We start from the raw sequence: 16,086 nt of genomic DNA, 5'->3' as shown, positions 1-16,086 counted from the left end.
AATAAGCTGACAGCCTTATGGGAGCTCCTTTGTAGGTAACAAATTTGCTTTTCCCTTGCTGCCTTTAAGAGTCTCTCCTTTGTCTTAATTTTTTTGGCATTTTAATTATGATGTGTCTGGTTGTGGGCCTGTTTGGGTTCTTCTTACTTGGGACTCTCTGTGCCTCCTGATCTTGTGTGATTTTTTCCCTTCACCAGGTTAGGGAAGTTTTCTACCATTACTTTTTCAAACACATTCTTTATCCTTTGCTCACTTTCTTCCCCTTTCTGGCACACATATTATGCGAATATTGTTATGTTTCATGTTGTCACACAGCTCCCTTAAGCTGTCCTCCTGTTCTTTAATTGTTTTTTCTTTTTGGTTCTCTGATTGAGTGAATTTTTCTACCCCGTCTTCTAACTCACCGATCTGATCCTCAGCTTCCCCTAATCTGCTTTGTATTCCTTCCAATGTGTTCTTTATTAGTGCTATTCATTCTTTATTTCCAACTGTTCTTTTCTCATAGTTGCTATATCTTTTCTCATGCTGTTGAGCATCTTTACCAACATTGTTCTGAACTCTATCAGATAAATTTCATTTCTCCATTTCATTTATCTCTTCTGGAGAATTTTCTTTGTCTTTCATTTGGGTTTTTTTTGTCTACCTATTTTGGCTGCCTATTTGCGTTTGTGACTACGTATTATGTAGTTCTACTGTGCCTCCCAATCTCTAGTGAAGGACAGTGTCCAACGCTGTTTTTGACAAATTAGATCAGCAAAAACACAAAGCCTCCAGAGACCAGCCTCTGCCTGCAGACTGACTGGATTCAGTCTTGAGTAGCCCTCAGGCAATTGTCCACAAGTGTGGTGAGAGGTTTTCCAACAAGGTGGGGCAATTGCTCCTGCCTGGAGGCTAATTGTTATTCTGTTTCTTAATGGGCCTCAGAAACTCTAGACCAGTGGTTGGCAAACTCATTAGTCAACAGAGCCAAATATCAACAGTACAACGATTGAAATTTCTTTTGAGAGCCAAATTTTTTAAACTTAAACTTCTTCTAATGCCACTTCTTCAAAATAGACTGGCCCAGGCCGTGGTATTTTGTGGAAGAGCCACACTCAAGGGGCCAAAGAGCCGCATGTGGCTCATGAGCCTCATTTTGCCGACCACGGGACTAGACCATGGGGCAAGGTGTTTCTCAAGAGGGTGGGTGAACTATCTGCCCTTCCAGGTGAAAACTGCCTGGAAAACAAGTCTTTCTGAGAAAGATGACCTCTGCAGTGTGAGGGAATGATTCAGCCCAGGAAACCGGGTTGTCTGCCTTCTGAGCTCTAACCCCAGAGCCCCCAACCCTGGCTTCTGCTCACATAGCTCCAGTCCATTCTGCCCTCCCTTTGCTGGAGCCCAAGGTGAGTGGCTGCACATGCAATTTTGTACATTGGTCCTTTAAGAGGGTGCCTGCATTTCCAGCTGTCTCTCCCTGGCAGACAGCAACACTGCCACTTTTCATAGCCAGATGTTAAGTGGGCACCTTTGTCAGTTCTGATGCTCTCTGCTGGGAGGCCCAGCTTGGGGATTAGACCGGAGTTCTCAGTGGCAACCCCCCACAGCTGAGATATCTCTCCAGAACTTCAGCTGCTGTCTGTGGCCAGCCCTTTCATACTTCCACCGTTCCTACCAGTCTCTATTTGATGCTCCTTTACATCCATGATTCCTCAGGGTAAAATTCTAGATGTTGAGCCCCAAATGGCCAATGGTCCACACATGTTTAAAATATTTAAAATGCCCTGGCCCATGGCCACCTTCCGTGTGCCTGCTAGATGCTGTGAGCTGGAAAGCGTGCCTTCTTGCAGGCTTCAAGCCACAGCCTTGGGCTCACAGCATGCCTGACCCTCCTCACCAGGAAAAAATGACAGGGTTATGGTTAGGATTCCAGAAAAGGCATCTGACACACCACTTACAACAAGGGCACCAAGCCCTTCGCCCATCGTCCTTTCCTACAACAGCCCCCTGTCTCCATCCCTGCCGTCCAACTCCAGAGGCACCAGTCACCTCTAAGTAGGGTCTGACCGTGTTGGTTACCATTCAAACACTTGGACAGTAAGGCTGACTGAAGAAGCTGGGCTCAGATCCATGGTCCTAGGGGAAAGGAACTGACTCTGTAGGGGCACACAGGAATGTGGAGATTTTCCGTATCTTGATTTGGTGGTGGTTACGTGACTAGGTATCAAAGCTCACAGAACAGGACATTTAAAAGGGTGAATTGTGCTGTATACAAATTATACCTCAGTAAATCTGACTTAAAAACAAACAATCCCGCACAAAGTAAGTCTACGTGGTATGATGTGGCGTCCTAGGACTGGTCACCAGCCCACCTGCTGTCCTTCCCGTCTCGAGCTCACTCCACCTCCACGTCCACGTTAAGCATTAACTCAACACCCTCTATACTCAAGTCCAACCACAGCCTGTGTGAATGCCACGCTCCAGCCAGGGCCACCACCAACCGGCCTTCTCCAGATAGAACCTGTGTTCAGATCAAGGCCCCATATCCTCCTCTACTTCTTTGATCTGCCCTCTCCCCTTTGGGGAGACCTGCCTGGACCACCAGGAACTAGGTATTTTCCCTCCTGCCTCCACCTCAAAGGCTCTCAACTCTTGTCAAAGCTGCTTGTCAAAACCACTGATGCACTTCCCAGGAGGTGCATCAGTAACTGGGCGAGTGTGCGGAGAAACTGGGGTTTTGTTTTGCTTTTTTTAAAGGACCCCAGGCTCAAAAATGAGAGAGGGAAGTGTGATCACAGAGCCTATAGACATTAAAAGGATAATAAAGAAATATTTTGAACAACTTCATGCCAACAAGTTTGATAACTTAGATGAAATGGATAGATTCCTTGAAGCACACAAATCATGAGGACTGACTCAAGAAACAGTAAATCTTAGCAGCCCTACGTCAAGTAAAGGAATTAATAAGAAAAAGCCTCCCCATAGAAGACCCTACACGGCTTCACTAGTGAATTCTAGCAAACATTTAAGGAAGAAACAATACCAGACCTACACAAACTCTTTTTTAAAAAAAATATAAATGGAGAGGGAACACTTCCTAAATCATTGTGGGAGGCCAACATTACCCTGATACCAAAAGCAGAAAGAAATGTCACAAGAAAACAATTCAAGCCTGGCCAGGTAGCTCAGTTGGGTAGAGCTTTGTACCGATAAACCAAGGTTGTGGGTTCAGTGGCCAGTCAGGGCACACACAATAATCAACCAATGAATGCATGAATAAGTGGAACAACAAATCGATGCGTGTGTCTCTGTCTCACTGTCACTCTCTCTCTCCTAAGGGTGGTTATGCCAGGAACGCAAGGTTGTTTAACATTCAAAAATCAATCAATATTTATGAAAAACCGTATGAACATCTCAATAGTTAAAGAAAAAGCGTATGACAAGATTCAATATCCATTAATAATAAAAACTTTCAGCAAACCAGAAAACTTCCTCAACCCCATCAAAGGCATCTGTATAAAATATTCACCTAACATCATATTTAATGAAAAAACATTAGGTTTTTTCTTCCTAAGGCCGGAAACAGGTAAGAATGTCAACTTCTATCACTTCTGTTAAACAGTGTATGGAAAATCCTGGACAATGAGATAAAAGAAGAAAAAGAAATAAAAAGTATTGGAATTGGAAAGAAATGAGTAAAATAGTCCCTATTCATAATTGTCATTTCTAAATAAATGAATTTAGAAAGGTCGCATAAGCAAACAATATTTAAAAAACAATTATATTTCTACACAGTAGCAATATAACTTGGAAAATAAACATATATTAAATCCATCCTATCTAATAAAAGAGTAATATGCAAACTAACCATCACTCCGCTATACCCACAAGCCACGCCCACAAGCCACGCCCACCATCCAATCAGGAGGGAATATGCAAATAAACCCAACCAAGATGGCTACCGCCACAGAGAGCAGGAGGGAGGCTTGGGTTTCCCCGGCAATGGAGGAAGCCAAGCTTTCCGCCTGCCCTTGCCGGCCTAGGCCTCCACTCAAGGCTACAAAGTTTCAATGATAGAAGATACATAAAACCAAACAGAAATGGCGGCAGCCACGGAGCTGGATAGAGCAGGAGGCTAGGGTTGCCTGCGGCGATGGAGGAAGCCAAGCTTTTCGCACACCCTGGCCGGCCCAGGCCTCCGCTTAAGGCTACAAAGTTTCAATTATAGAAGATACATATATCCCAACAGAAATGGCTGCCACCAAGGAGCAAGCAGAAGGCTTGGCTCCACTCAAGGCTACAAAGTTTCAATTGTAGAAGATAAATAAACCTCAGATACCAGGGCCTCCGCTTGGGTTGCCAGGGGGCGTGGCCGGCCTGCAAACCACCACAGGCCCCTCGCCCAGGCCGCCCCACACCCCAAGGGAACCCCCACCCTGATCCGGGACACCCTTCAGGGCAAACCAGCTGCCCCCCACCCGTGCACCAGGCCTCTATCCTATCTAATAAAAGAGTAATATGCAAACTGACTATCACTCCAACACACAAGAGGCTGCCCCCATGTGGTCAAAGATCCTGCCCCCATGTAGACACAAGATGGCCAGCAGGGAGGGCAGTTGGGAGGGACCAGGCCTGCAAGGGAGGGCAGTTGTGGGTGATCAGGCCAGCAGGGGAGGGCAGTTAGGGGTGACCAAGCTGGCAGAGGAGGGAAATTGGGATGACCAGGACTGCAGGGAAGGGCAGTTAGGGGTGACCCGGCTGGCAGAGGAGGGAAGTTGGGGGTGACCAGGCCTTCAGGGAAAGGCAGTTGGGAGGGACCCAGGCCTTCAGGGGAGAGCAGTTGGGGGGGACCAGGGCTTCAGGGGAGGGCAGTTAGGGGTGACCAGGGCTGCAGGGGAGGGCAGTTTGGGGGGACCCAGGCCTGCAGGGGAGGGCAGTTAGGGGCAAACAGGCTGGCAGGGGAATAGTTAGGAGGTGATCAGGCTGGCAGGCAGAAGCAGTTAGGGGCAATCAGGAAGGCAGGCAGGCGAGCAGTTGGGAGCCAGCAGTCCTGGATTGTGAAAGGGATGTCCGACTGCCCGTTTAGGCCCAATCCCACCGGGATCGGGCCTAAACGGGCAGTCGGACATCCCTCAAGGGGTCCCAGATTGGAGAGGGTGCAGGCTGGGCTGAGGGACACCCCCGCCCCCCGTGCACGAATTTTGTGCACCGGGCCTCTAGTTTATAATAACATTCAAAACATAAAATACTTATGAATAAATGTGATAACATTGTGTGAGACCTGTACGCTGCCTACTACATACCACCAGGAGGAGTGACAGGAGAACACAGGCAGCAAGACAGCCCATGCTCATTGGCTGAGACTCATGTTGTTAGAAGTCAGTATTCTCCACTCTGAGCTAAGGAATTAATGCCATGCCAGTCAAAACCCAATAGGCTTTTCTGTAGAAGCTGACCAGCTGATTTTAAATTTATATGGAAATGCAAAGGACCTAGAACAGACAGAATAACTGAAAACAAAGCAGAGCTGCAAGGCTCACACATCCTGACTCCAAGTTATGATAAAGCAACCGTCCTGAAGAAGGCATGGTTTGGGGCTGACGGGGAATAAGCCATGTGGACCAGAATCGAGTCCCGAAACAAAGCCACACAGACACACTCAATTACTTTCCAAACATGCCAAGAGGGATCAATGGGAAAAGGACAGTTTCCTTCATAAACAGTGCTGGGACAACTGATAACCTTATGCAAAACACAAACCTTAATCCTTAGCTCTGTGCAGGTAAACATTAACTCAAAATGGATATTAGATCTAAATATAAAAGCAAACATTTTCAGGAGGAAACAATCTTTATGACTATGGGTTAGGCCAGGATTTCTTAAACAGGGCACAAAAAGCACAATCTACTGAAAACAATTGATAAAACTGGATTCAGTCAGAATTCATTTGTCTGCCCTTAGATAGCGTTAATAAAATAAAAAGGCATGCCAGAGACTCAGAGAAAATATCTGCCATAAAAATATCTGGCAAAAGATTTGAATTCAGAATATGTGAACACTTACAACTCAAATATAAGAAGATAGCCCAATTTAAAGACAGTGGAAGATTTGATCAGATACTTAAAAAGAATATATACAAATAGCTAATAAACACAGGAAAAGATTCTCGACTATACCTCAATGATACAGCACTACAACATATCCACTAGAACAGCTAAAATTAAAGACTGACGACAGCAAGTGTTGGCAAGGAGGTGAACAACTGCACGCACACATGAGCAGTGAGGGGGAAAATGATACGTCCACTTTGGAAACCAGTTTGCAGTTTCTTATGCGTTAAATACGCAGCTCCCGTACAACCCGCTTCTTGGGAGGTGCTGTGTGTCCACATTAAGCTTTGCACATAAGTGCACAAATCATTTTTATTGTGATGAGAAGCACGTAAGATTTACCATCTCAACCACTTAAAAGTGTACAATCAGTGACACTGAGTACATTCACAATGTTACGCAACCACCACCACTATCTATTTCTAGAACATTTTCATCATCTCAAAAGGAAGCCCTGTGCCTATTAAGCAGCCTCCCAATTTTCCTTCCTTCAAACCCTGGCAGCCTGCTTTCAGTCTCTATGAATTTGCCTATTCTGGACATTTCATACAAATTAAATCATAACTATGTGTTCTTGTATGTGTTTTCACCTGGCACGTTTCAGGGCCATCGGCTGTAGCATGTGCCAGTGCCCCATGCCTGTATGGCCAAGTGGTGTTCCACTGTCTGACGGACCACATTTGGTTATCCAGTCGTCCAGTGAGGGACATGAGGGCAGTTGTTCACGTCCTGTTAATAGTGCTGCTATGACTGGTTGTGCAAAGTGTTTATCTGAATATCTTTTTTCAGTTCTTTTGCATAGATGCCCATGAGCGGGATTACTGGGGCACATGCTGAACTTCTTGAGAAATCTCTCAACTGTTTTCCAAAGTTGCTGTACCATTTTATGTTCGCACCAGCAATGCAGGAGGGTTCCAACTTCTCCATGTGTTCACCAATACTTATTTCCTTTTTTTTTTTTTTTTTAATAAAAGTCATTCTGGGAAGTGGGAAGTGGTCTCTCACTGTGGTTTTGAGTTATATGTTCCTAGTGACTAATGATGTTAAGCATCCTTTCCTGTGCTTACTCATTTAACTGGCTATTTGTCCTGTGTTGGCTTGTAGCTCACAGCACTTACATTTACAACACTGAACAGGAAGCAATCCAAACATCCACCAACAGGTGAATAAATCAAAAAGCCATTGCACACCCAGAAACAATACAGGGAGTCAGCAATAAAAAGACACGGTAGCCCTGGCCAGTTTGGCTCAGTGGCTAGAGTGTCGGCCTGTGGTTCAATTCTGATCAAGGGCACATGCCCGGGTTGTGGGTTCAATCCCCTGTAGGGGATGTACAGGAGGCAGCCAATCCATGATTCTCTCTCATCATTGATGTTCCTCTCTCTCTCCTTCTCCCTTCCTCTCTGAAATCAATAAAAATAAAAAAAAATAAAAATAAATACAGTTTATCAACAAGGTATACTCAGCAACAGGGAAGAGTGTCAGGAACATCATACGAGTAAAAGAAGCTGGACACAGGAAACTCTTGAAGAAACAAATCTCATCTACAATAATCTAATCTCAGCAGATCAGTGACTGCCTGGGGAGTTGAGTGCACAGAGGGAAGAGGGAATTCTGGGAGGGCTCACAGGACAATCTCTGTCTCCAAGGCTCAACTCTGGTGCAACAGAACTGCAACAGCCAGGCCGATAAATGAATGGGTGAGCGGGCGTGATGCAGCTGACCTGTAGCCGGAGTTTATCAACCCGCCTCTCCCATGATTACGGTGGCAGGTGCATAGCTGTATGCATTCGTCAAAAAGCACTGAACAGTATACGTAAAACAAGTACCTTTATCGTATGCATATTATACCTCAATAAAAGTGGTTGATGAAACACTGCTTCTACAGACCAGCATCACAGTCTAATGGAACCCAGAGTGAGGCCCACGCCCCGCCTCGCCCTTCCTGTCCGCCCCAGAGATGCACCCAAAGGGTGGCATGCTTAGCCCCAGGCTCTTACCCCCCTGGTGCACTTGAATCCCCGGTGGGCTGGGAGCTCTGGATTCGGATTTGGGGCAGGGCGCTGCGGTGGAGCCGAGAACCTGCTCCTCCTGTGGTTCTGAGGCCTCGGTGCCCCCGGCAGGGACCACGCCCCGAAGTGCTCTCTCCCCTCAAGTTCAGTGGGTGTGGAATGAAGTCCCAGTTGTAGATAAAGCCCTGGCCCTTGCTAGGGGCTGCAGCCTCATGCAGGAAATGACGGGCTAATGCAGAAGGGGACGTTCACAGCCCCACTGGCAATAGGACAAGCACAGGCCAAGGCCTCACTTCAGCCCGCTTCTCACCCCTCCCCCAGCAGGCCTGCCCCCCTCTCCTGCCCCACGTGGCTGTGCTCTCCTTAGGGAGGGCATCCTCCCCTGCCCAGGGGTCTGGCACACTGGGTCCCTCCAGGACTCCTGAGCCCACTCCCCTGAGCGCCCACCACTGTGCTCAGGGCGGCACTCCCATAACCATTCTCAGCCACCCTGGCCCGCCCCTGCCTCCAGACCCCAGGGCCAAGCAGAAACATCCTAACACTACAGGCCAATCAGCTTGCGGGGGACAGCAGGTCTGACCCAGAAACCCCTCCCATCTGCCTATTCATCTTCTAGGACGGGAGGACCCTGGCCGGGGCCTTCCTCCCACCGCCTTCTTCCCTTTGCCCATCAGGTCCTCCCCTTCTCATAAAGTCTTGGTTCGCCTTCCCCCCTCCCCCAGTCCACTCCACAGGTCCCCAGTGACCCTCCAAGCACAGGTCCACCAATTCTCAGTCCTCGCCTCACTGGGCCCCTGGCCTGGCAGTCCTTCCTCCCCAAGCACCTTCCGCGGTGCTCCGCCCTCACACACATGCCCGTGGCTTTCTCCTGCTCCCTGGCCATGCCTTTCTGGTCCATCAGCCTGGGACCTCTCTTTTTCCTCCTCAACTCACCCACCTCCCTGGCATCTGACGCACAGCTTTAAAAACACCCCCTCGTGCCGGCATCACCCGGCTCAGGCCACTTTCCCAACTCCTTTCAATTGTGGGGCGAGCCCCACACTGCCTCCTCCTGGTCGGCAATGGAGCTTACCCAGGCGCTGCCTGAGAGCTGGCCATCCTCTGGAATTCTCTGTGTCTCAGGGGATGTCTGAGCCAAGAATCTCAGGGTCACCTGCTCCTCTACTGCTCCAGCCACCCAAGTGGCTCCGTTCCCATGACACACCCAGCATCTGGCCAGCCCCTCCCAGTGGCCACTGCACCCTCTGGCCCTGCCCACTGTGTGCTCGACAGACGCCCGCCCCTCGCTCCCTGTCACTCTGCCCCTCTTCTATACCACCCCGCTCAGGGAGGCCCACGGCCACCTGATTTCAAATCCCAAACACCCCCAACTCTTGGCTCCCTGAGGGTCTGGACCCCCACACTTTCTCTCTCCAGACACTAAGACTTCATAGGTGACATGATCTAACACATTTCTCTCTGTAGTCATCCATCTCTTCAACTTGTCTGTCTCTTCAACTTGACTGTGAGCTCCCACAGAGCAGCCCTTCTGTCTCTTGGTTTTCTCGCTGTAATTGGTGCTCAGTAAACATTAACGGGGAAGCAGGGAGGCCCCACAAGGGCACAAATCTACATCACCTACAAGGTCAGAGACCTGCCAAGTTCCCTGACTGCCTGGGTGGCTCTGCTTCCACCCAACCTCAAAGCCCTTCAAAGAGCTGGGAGGCAGGGCCCGAGCCAGAGATGAAGGGGGATGGGGTGTGGGTCCCCGCACATTCTCCAGCAGGCGGCTCAAGGCCACAGACACCACCCCACCCAGGCTCAGGGTCTAGCCCAGGGGTGGGCAAACTTTTTGACTCGAGGGCCACAATGGGTTCTTAAACTGGACCCGGAGGGCCGGAACAAAAGCATGGATGGAGTGTTTTGTGTAAACTAATATAAATTCAAAGTAAAGGAGCGGAGGGGAGAGCAAGAGAACCGGATAGAACAGCCGGATCCGGCCCGCGGGCCATAGTTTGCCCAGGCTGGTCTAGCCCAACTGTGTCTTCCCCAGGCCGCGGAAAACAGTGGTCAACAACAACAATGAAAACTCCCAAAGGGAGGAGAGAACATAGGGCCCAGCTGCAGCCCTGATTCTGGGCAGGCCCCAGAGTGTCCTGACAAAAAATCCAAAGCGTCCAGCTCCATCCAGAGGCCAGATCAAGCACACTGTATTCTGATGGGAAAGCAACTCACACTCCTTGCACCAGGATAGGAAAACAGAAAAACAAACACTAGAATTCCAGGCAACCTTTACTTTGCAGACTTAACCATTTTCATGCTTTTCCTATTAGTGTAGATTAAAGTTCTGTAACACCCCCCCCCCCCCCCCCCCCCCACAGTGGTTCTCAACCTTTCTAATGCAGCGATCCTTTAATACAGTTCCTCATGTTGTGGTGACCCCCAACCATAAAATTATTTTCGTTGCTACTTCATAACTGTAATTTTGCTACTGTTAATGAATCGTAATGTAAATATCTGTGTTTTCCAATGGTCTTAAACACAGATATTTACATTACGATTCATAACAGTAGCAAAATTACAGTTATGAAGTAGCAACGAAAATAATTTTATGGTTGGGGGTCACCACAACATGAGGAACTGTATTAAAGGGTCGCGGCATTAGGAAGGTTGAGAACCACTGTTCTACTACATGAAAGGAGGAAGCAGGCTTCCCCAGGCAGTGGAAGGGCCGAGGCTCCGGCCCACTGTGACTTTCACTTCTACAAGGGAAAGGGCTTCTCCCCTAGAACTAGGACTGCGGGGTCTGAGCAGAGGCCTCCCACCCACGGCCAGGGGCCCGGGGCCCGGACAGCACAGACTGCCCCTGCTCACCTCCCATTGCTGGGTGACATGCTGCTGTCGAACTTTCAGGGCTTGGGGTCTGGGCTACCTTCGCCGAGGGCAGGGCATCTACAGAAGCCTGTGTTTTCAGGACTCACAGAGTATTATTCGCAGGGTTGGTGACTCCTGTTTCATTGAGTGCTCCTGTAAGCCACATCACCTCTTACTAAGGTGTGTAGGAAGAGGAATTCCTACAAATCCAATGCCATTTAAAACACGTTTAAATTCAGCTATAGAAATTTAGAATTTTAAAATAGGATATTATATTACCCTTCTTAAAATTTAATTTTAAAATTACAAAAATAATTCCATTTATAAGAAACAAAACAAACAGAAGTGTATATAAGGGAAAAGGTATAGGTTTCTCTTCTTATCCCCCTCCACTCCCTGCCCCTCCCCCAATACACATGCACACACTCCCACACCCATCCCTCCCACCCGTTTCTAACTGTGGACACCTTTGCTCCGAGCTGTGTCCCTAGAGGCTGGTGCAGTGTCCGCCCCACTTGTCTGCAGCGAGCACTCCATAATTATCTATTCCATTAAGTGTGTCACCTTCCAGACCAGCTTCTTATACTGAGGACCTCCACACACGGACACAGGATCACTTCGTGCCTGTGACACTAAGGAGGGGAGTTTGCAAGTCTTTTAGAGTAAACCTCTGAACTTTTTCATGAAGTGAAGGGCCCTATGGCATGTTTCTGGGAGGAAAATGGGGTACTTAGATTATTATTAATGTTTTATTATGGAGAATTTTAGAAATACACAGAAGTGGACAGAACAGCATAACCAATCCTCAGGCACCCTCACCCAGACCCAATAGCCGTCCATACGTGGATGGATCCCAAACAAAATATCATTTCCTCTGCAAATACTCCAGTACCTACAGCTAAAAGGTAAAGATCTTTTTAACATAATCACAGTGCTGTTATTAAGGAATATGAGTACCCTTTAAAATCATCATTTGCCCGACAGATGTCCAACTGTCTCTTAACTACCATAATTTTTGAAAGGAGTGATTCTTGGGCCAATCGCTGGTCCAACCGCAGTTCCAGTCAAAGCTGCGGTCCTGGTGTGCTGCTAAGAAGTGATCCAGAGAGGGTTCAGCCTCTGCTTTCATGGACAGCATCTGAGATTTTTAAGCCAAATAACGGAGCCCGTCCCACCAGAGGGAGACTCACAGGCGTGAGGGCGGAGGCATGGCACCTGGGCTGCTGGAGGAGCCGGGAAGCAGTGGGAAGCCGGCCCAGGCCTGCATGAGGAGGGCCAGGCAAGCTGGAAAGTGACCACGCCGAAGAGCTGGGATCAGCTGGTGTGCTAGTCCCAAGGAGGCCTTGACTAGTGTGCAGAAGTCCCGCTGGCTCTGGGCGAGGCCCACAGCAGGCAGGCTGGAAATGGCTCTGAGTCGTGCCATCCTAAGTGCAGGGCAACAACCCGACCTGCCTGTTCTCGCCCCGGACTCGCCTCAAGACAGCCAGAACGAGACAGGGAGAGAGGACCTTCCACCACGCCTCTGTCACTTCTGGGCCACTTTCCTTCTTCCCTTCTATCCTCCCTTCTGGAATGGTGAAAGGTCCAGGGAGAAACAGCTGTCCCCAGCAGAGAATTTCAAGGACCAAAGCTTTCTCTCAGGGACAACCCTCGACAGTCACCAATGAATTCATTTGTACATTTTTACACAGCCAGCCACCACCCTGCTCGCCTGGGCAGGGAACAGCCACCATGTTGCTCCAAGAAACACCTGGGGGTAGAGCATGGGGGCCATTGCCTGCCACCTCACATTCCTAGGAATTCTTCCTAGGAATTCTTTTAACCAAGCAAATTCTTAGCATGAAGGGGAAAGTCGCTGTGAATTATGAACAACAGGAAGCTAATTCACTTGTACAGCTGCAGGGCCAAATCCAGGGACACGGGGACACCCCAGACATAGGTCCCATGAGCTCTGGCCCCAGATTCACTACACAAGACATCAAGGCTCGGGTCAGGAGACGCTTCTACAGCCCTCTCCAGCCGAGCTCCCAGTCCCACCCACCTCTCCCCTATCACCGAAATGGGACACAGAGGGAGGGGCGGGGGCCTGGGTCTGTCCCCTGGCTGTAGGGGAGGTGGACTCCCTCCAGAAGCAGAGACAGCCATTGATCTCTGCAATGCATTATTGATTTTGCTGTGTGCTGGCACCGGGAGCGCCCTCTCCTTGAGCCGGCCATTAGTGTGCACTCCCAGCACTGGCCTGGGTCCCTGCCTGGTGTGGAGACGGCACCTGAACAAAATTGGCCTCAGACTGCCCACACGGTGGGGTTGGCTCTCTTCCCCCAGACACTCTATGTGGCTGGCCTTGCACCCACACCTTAGCCCAGGGCTCCTGGCCAGGCCACCAGAGCCCGACCCCAGAGGAGAGGTCTCTGCAAGGTTCCATCTTCCAACAGACCTGTGTGCTGCTCAGGAGGCTGGGCAGAGGCACTCATGGCACCATTTCAGAGGGCACAGAAGGACGGTGGCAAAGCCCATTACAGGGGTCAGTCTCCCTCCCACAACAGCTCCAGGTGCTGCCACACCCTAGGAGGGAGGGACCCCGACGGGAGGGGCCCAGCAGAGCTGCCTCAGTTCGGCCATTAGCTTTTATTTCTTGATTTGATTCACCTGCTGGGTGTGCTACAGACACATGAGCCTAGGGACGTGGCCCCCAGGGGGACAGTTCTTGCCCCCAGAAATGCCCAGTGTGTCCCTCACTCCTGCCCTTTCCTCCTGGCAGCACATGGAGCCGGGTCCTCAGAGCAGGCCGCTTTCTCCTTCTTCAGTCCGACAGACCGTGTGCACAGACACCAACAGTTCAAGTGACAATTGGGGCATTATCTCTTTCCGAATGCTGGCCCTGCCACTGCCTGGGTCGGCCTATTTCTGGGATACAGTAATCATTCCCCATAATGGCCCAGCCAGCCAGCAGGCAGGCCCCAGGCCTGGGGCAGATAGGAGGTGACGCCCAGCATGTCACTTCGCCCCCTGGGAATTTCCACTCAGTGGCACTCAGAGCAGGAGGAGGCTGCTTGGCCCCAAGTGCGGTCTGGCCACAGGTCCCGTGGGGCCGCAGGGCCTGGGAGGTGCTCGGTGCAAAGGGAGGGTTACACCACCAGAGCAGAGCTCCTCCGTGTGGCACACGCTCCAGGCAGCAGGCCCGCCTGCAACCACAGGCCTCCTTTTCAGCAAGCCACCCACCGTGGCTCCCAGGCACCCACCGCAACACTACACTCAGCTAAGGCACAGGACGCCCGGACCCACTCTCCTCCCACGTCTGCACTGGCACCCCCCCCCCCCCCCCCCCCCGCCAGGGACTCAGCCCTGGGCGCTCACCCGGCGGTGGCAACAGGTGCAGCCGCGCCAGGGCTGGGGATCCGCCGGGCTGTTCTGGAATCACTCAGCCCAAACCCCAACTAGGGCCCGAGGGAGCCCGGCTGAAGCGTCCCCGCAGGGCCGACCTGCCGCGTGGCCAAGCGTGGCGCGGGGCAGCGGCCTCCAAGGCACAAACAGCCGCGGCCCGGCCTCGCCCGGTGCTAGGAGCGCGCAGCCCCCAGCATGTCCGCGCCCTGGCCCCCGCGCCCGCCCGCCACCTACGTCCCGGCAGGAGGGGGCCGAGGGGGCCCGCCGCCCCGCGCACCTGCCCGGCCGCCGCGCTCTGCCCGCTCCCTTACCTGGTGCGGTGGGTCCCGATGGGGCGGCGGCGCGGGCGCAGGAATGGCGGCGGCGGAGGAGGCGGGGCCCGGCGCCCCGGCCGGTGTGCAGGGCGGCGGGGCTGTGCGGGAGCGCGGGCGGCGCGGGAGAGCGAGCAGGAGGGCGCGCAGGCTCCGCCCCTGCTCCCGCCTTCCTTCCCCCCCCTCCTCTACCCTCCTTCCTCCCCCTCATGCCTGGCTCACCCCTCCTCCTCTCACCCCCCCTTTCCCTCCCTCCCTGCACCTTCCTCCACTCCTCACCCCTCCCCTTCTCACCCCCTTTCCCTCCCTTCACCTTAACTTCCCCCCATCCCCCGCCCCTCACCCAGGCCTCTGCTGGGTCCAGCACTAATTCTGATGAAGTACCTACTTACCTCCCTACTCCTGCTAATGGACCAGCTTGCCCCTCTGGGAACCCATCTATACCCACCCTTTCCAGCCCCCCCAAATCCCCAAGGTTTGGACACCCCAGGCCTGGGAGGGCTCTACTGGAACATCCTGCACAGCATGAGCAAAGCATGTGGGCAGCCAGGACACTTGCATTTGCTTCTAATCAGATCTGAGGTTGGGTAAGAGCATTTCAAACCAGCCCGTCCCCCCCCCTTCCCCCCCCCCCCCGCCCCCACACCTCCGGCACTTTCTCAGGTGAGGACAACAGGCCCTTCTCCCATCTAGGTTTTCCCGAGGCCCTCTGTACCCCTCTGCCAGTTGTTTACAAGTGCTCACCACCTTTTACACCTGATGCGGAGGTTCCCCAGGGCAGTCCTGGTGACACGTTTATAGGAACCCATGGGTGTGAGGCCCTGCTTGCCTCCTTCCACCTGAGGGAGACATGATGGACCTGGGGCCATGGCTGCCTGTGAGCAGGCCTCCGAGGGACACTGGCCTGAGAAAGGGGCACAGTGCCTGAGTCAGGGGTCAGGGTCAGGGTTCATGCTCATCAGGCCCAGCCACTTTCCTGAAGACCACTGGCTGCTGGGAGGCGAGCAAGAGTTTTCAAATGAAGTCGTTCCTACATAATCAGTGACGGCCCCAGAGCCTCGGTTCTCTTCAGGAGCTTCTTGCCTGTCGGTGCTGGGCCACCACACCCCCTCTCAGCCCCCAGAGCCAGGGCTTAGGGCCTTAGGACCAGGGAACCGACAGGCCAGCAAACACCCCGATGGTTAAGCTAGTGCACATGGCGCAGACAGGAGTGGATGGAAACTCACTCCTCCCTCTGTGGGTGGGGGTCCTGCCTGGAATCTGATAGACTCCCATTTGCCTTGTCTCTGATGCTTCCAAGGTGAACTCAGGAGACCCACCCACTTAGGATACTAGGCCTGGAGCCCAGCTTCCCCAGGTAAGGAGAGGGTGGTCGTCTCCAGGTCAGCCACATACCAGAGAGGAATGGCCTGGTGGCCTGAGAGTCTACAGCACCCG

At 51.7% G+C, this 16,086-nt stretch overlaps 1 protein-coding gene across 1 annotated transcript in view; it reads right to left on the bottom strand.

The window, feature by feature from the left end:
- SEMA4D (semaphorin 4D) overlaps window positions 1–14,759 on the bottom strand; it is a 109,925-nt gene extending 95,166 nt beyond the window's left edge. Inside the window, exon 1 of the mRNA XM_080670517.1 lies at window positions 14,650–14,759. The gene's annotated coding sequence lies outside the window, so the exon portion shown is untranslated. The remainder of the gene's footprint in view (window positions 1–14,649) is intronic.
- Window positions 14,760–16,086: the final 1,327 nt, after the last annotated feature.

Source organism: Plecotus auritus, assembly GCF_963455305.1.
Source record: "Plecotus auritus genome assembly, chromosome: 5".
NCBI classification, from domain to species: domain Eukaryota; kingdom Metazoa; phylum Chordata; class Mammalia; order Chiroptera; family Vespertilionidae; genus Plecotus; species Plecotus auritus.
The sequence above is the reverse complement of the archived record's forward strand: the minus strand, read 5'-3'. Positions and strand labels throughout refer to the sequence as shown.